The sequence below is a fragment of the Triticum aestivum genome, chromosome 3A, assembly GCF_018294505.1.
Source record: "Triticum aestivum cultivar Chinese Spring chromosome 3A, IWGSC CS RefSeq v2.1, whole genome shotgun sequence".
Taxonomy (NCBI): Eukaryota; Viridiplantae; Streptophyta; class Magnoliopsida; order Poales; family Poaceae; genus Triticum; species Triticum aestivum.
The window spans coordinates 124,170,511-124,175,163 of NC_057800.1; positions in this window are offsets into that span (position 1 = coordinate 124,170,511).

Genomic DNA, 4,653 nt, shown 5'->3' on the forward strand with positions numbered 1-4,653 from the left:
GTAAAACCACCATGATTGCCACCCCTTCAGAGTCTCCACGAAGGAGCCCTCGAGCCATAGGACATTGGCCATCTTGCCCGCCATGGTGCCTCCGCACTCCGCCTGGCTGCCGCGCACCACCTTGGGCTTGACGTTGAAGGTCTTGAGCCAGAGGCCGAAATGGGGGCGGATGCGGAGGAAAGCCTCGCACACGACGATAAACGCCGAGATGTTGAGGACGAAGTTCGGGGCCAGATCGTGGAAATCCAGGCCATAGTAGAACATGAGCCCCCGGACAAATGGGTGGAGTGGGAAACCCAGCCCACGAAGGAAGTGGGGAAGGAATACTACCCTCTCATGGGGCCTTGGGGTGGGGAGAAGCTGCCCCTCCTCGGGAAGCCGGTGCGCGATGTCCTTGGACAAGTATCCGGCCTTCCTTAGCTTTTTGACATGGCCCTCCGTGACGTAGGAGACCATCCACTTGCCTCCTGCTCCGGACATTGCTGGGGGAGGTTGAGGTAGGAAGCGCGGGCTTGGGCGCTGGAGCTCGGGTGCGCAGGAGATGGATAGGCAAAGGAGGAAGAAGGCGTAGGTAAAAAGGTGGATCCTTGTCCCCTTATATGGGCGGATGCGGTTGTGCGTCCCCACCTGCCTAGTAAAACTCGCTTGCCTCCCAAGCGCCGTGATAAGTGGCGCGGTTGGGTTACCCATGTCTGTATTGATGAGAATCCCGTAAAAGGGGGGTACACGATCTCTGCTTTGACAAGACGTGCCAAGGAAACTGCCTCGCAAAACATGCTGAGGTGGAAAAGTGAAAACGATTCGAGCGAAGGACTTGGCTGTAGTGTGATGACGCACTGCGGAATACGTCAGCAGATTTGATTTGTGTTAATATTATTCTCTCTATGGCAATATGTGGAAGCTTATTTTGCAGAGCCGGAAACTACTCTTGGTGTTTACAATCTTCTATGAAGGACTTGGAGGAGGAACCCGCCTTGCAATGCCGAAGACAATTTGCGCGCCGGACTCGTCGTCATTGAAGCCTGGTTCAGGGGCTACTGAGGGAGTCCTGGATTAGGGGGTGTTCGGGTAGCCGGACTATACCTTCAGCCGGACTCCTGGACTATGAAGATACAAGATTGAAGACTTCTTCCCGTGTCTGGATGGGACTTTCCTTGGCGTGGAAGGCAAGCTTGGTGATGCGGATATTCAAGATCTCCTACCATTGTAACCGACTCTGTGTAACCCTAACCCTATCCGGTGTCTATATAAACCGGAGGGTTGTAGTCCATAGGCAATCAACTCCATATACAACAATCATACCTGTAACACCCTCGATGCGACTATATCTCCCATGTGTCGAGGCATGACTTAGAGGCATAATCGCATTGAAGGCATATGTCGCAAGTTAGGCAATCTTCATAACATCCCATGTAATATGATAATAAAAGGGGAGATAACATAGTTGGCTTACACTCGCCACGTCAATCAAGTACATAAATAACATTACATCAACCAAACACTCATGGCCCGACTACGGCGCCAAAATAAAAGATAACCCAACATGCGACACGGTCCCAATCACCCCCAACTAGGCACCACTACTGATCATCGGGAAAGGAAATATAGTAACGTTGAGAGTCTTCGTCGAACTCCCACTTGAGCTCAAGCGCGTCTCCTGGAGTGGAATCATCAGGCCCTGCATCTGGTGTAATAGTAATCTGTGAGCCACAGGGACTCAGCAATCTCGCACCCTCGTGATCAAGACTATTTAAGCTTATAGGTATGGCAAGGTAAATATGTGGAGCTGCAGCAAGCGACTAGCAAGTATGGTGGCTAACTTATTCGCAAAGGAGAGCGAGAAGAGGAGGCAAAGCGCGAGCGAGAAACTAGAGAGCAACCTGCGCAAACATTACTCCAACACCGTGTCCACTTCCCGGACTCCGCCGAGAAGAGGCCATCACGGTAACACACTCAGTTGATTCATTTTAATTAAGTTAAGGTTCAAGTTATCTACAACCGGACATTAACAAATTCCCATCTGCCCATAACCGCGGGCACGGCTTTCGAAAGTTCAAATCCCTGCAGGGGAGTCCCAACTTATCCCATGACAAGCTCTCACGGTCAATGAAGGAATAGACCTCCTCCCAGGACGTTCCGATCAGACTCGGTATCTCGGTTATTCAAGACACTTCGACAGGTTAAAACAAGACCAGCAACACCGCCCGAATGTGCCAACAAATCCCGATAGGAGCTGCACATATCTCGTTCTTAGGGCACACTCAGATGAGCCAGACGTCGGGTAGGCCAACCCAGAGTTGCCCCTGGTAGCCCTGGACATCGCTCGGTGGGACCAACACTCAGAGGAGCACTGGCCCGGGGGGGTTAAAATAAGATGACCCTTGAATCTGCAGAACCCAAGGGAAAGAAAAGGCTAGGTGGCGAATGGTAAAACCAAGGTTGGGCATTGCTGGAAAAGCTTTAATCAAGGCGAACTATCAAGGGGTTCCCATTATAACCCAACCGCGTAAGGAACGCAAAATCCGGGAACATAACACCGATATGACGGAAACTAGGGCGGCAAGAGTGGAACAAAACACTAGGCGAGAGGCCGAGCCTTCCACCCTTTACCAAGTATGTAGATGCATTAAGATAACAAGATAACATAACAATATAATGATATCCCAACAAGTAAATAAATGTTCCTACAAGGAACGGCCTTCAATCTTCACCTGCAACTAGCAACGCTATAAGAGGGGCTGAGCAAAGCGGTAACATAGCCAAACAACGGTTTGCTAGGACATGGTGGGTTAGAGGTTTGACATGGCAATTTGGGAGGCTTGAAAGCAAATGGTAGGCATCGTAGCATGGGCATAGCAAAAGAGCGAGCAAACTAGCATAGCAAAGATAGTAGTGATTTCGAGGGTTTGATCATCTTGCCTGCACAGTTGTCAGAGTTGACTGGATCCTCGAAAGCAAACTCAACGGGCTCCTCGTTAGCGAACTCGTATCTCGGCTCTACCAAACAAGACAAACCAACAACAAGGGCACAATCAACCACGTGCAAGGATCAAGCAATATGATGCAATGATGATACGCTATGCGGGATGCGATGCGGGATGCAAAATGCAAGATATGACAGGGAATGCATGAACCTGGCCTCAACTTGGAATTCCAAGTGTGCCACTGGAAAGATGAGATGAAATCGCTTGAAAACGATATAAAGAACGCCGGAATCGGAGTTACGGTTTGGAAATGGCAAGGGATTCAAATATGACACCGGTCTGCGATTTACAGCAAGTAGGCATCTAAATGCAAAGAGATGAACATGCTACAGCACCCAAACATGACAACAAAATACATGGCAGGGATGCATTCAAGATGCTTAACAAAAGTCTAGCACTGAACTACGGCCAATTCATCCATTAACAGGTTCAAACAAGCATGGCAAAAATGCATATGGCAAACAAATCTCAGACTTAGTGAAATTAACACTTGTCTGGAATTTCAGATCAGGTAGCACTCTTCGGAGCCACAAAACTACATGCTACAGGACCTGAACATGGCAAAGTAAAGCATGGCATGGAGCTACTCAAAGAGCTTAACAAAAGTCCCTTAGTGACCTTGAGCCAAAAGGGATCAGAAAATACAATTGCAAGCATGTGAACATAGCAAAAACATAATCAGTTTTCAGACAGTGAAAACTGGCACATGCTGAAATATAACTCAAGTAGGCATGTTTACGAGCTCGATGCACTCACTACGGTGCAAGTCATGGCAAGACAAGCATACATCTATCAAGAAGGCACAAAATGCAAGCTAGACATGGCAACAATAGCATAGCATGCACGGAGCAACTACAACATCATCGGCAAAATTGCAAACAAGATGACAATCTGCCCAGATTCACAAAGTAGCAAAAGTAGAGCTCGATTGACTCAAGCTAGGGTTCTCCATAAATGCAAACAAAGACATGGATGGATAGAGCACTACAAGATTAACAAAACACCCTTACTGATCATCCTCAAAAGAGGCACGGATCACTAGGAAACAACAAGAACACATGGCATCATGAGATAAACAGATCTAGGACTTCGTGAAATTGCTAAGTCTCTGAAAACAGAATTACTAAGTGCACCACTTTGCAAGCTTGCACTAGTCACCACACACATCACAAAAATACATGGGTTGCACCTCTGGAAAGATGACAAAACCCTTAACAAAACATATGTAGAACTCATGGGCATATCATGCACACATTAATCATGGCAAAAATGACAAAAAGCTAAATGGAGTAGCAGATCTGACAATAATCTCAAGTAGCCCTCTTCTAACAGCATTTAGGGCATCAATATGAACTCAAATGAAAATGATGCAATGGAATGAAATGATGTAATCTCTGAGATGAACATTTTGATATGCTATATGCATGAATCAGAGCTATGGATGCAAAGTTACGGGGCCGTGAACATGAGCACTTGGACTGGAATTTCTGGGACTTAGTGAAAAAATCAACCTCCCAGATCTAGGGTTTGACCCGAGGCACATAGATCGAGGCGGGGCCCAAGCTCGCCGGAGGGCTGGTCGGCGACGAGGGAGAGGAGACCGGCCGGAGAGGAGGCGAGGCTGAGAAGAGGCGGCGGCGGCGGCTCGGGTCGGACGCAGCGGCCGGCG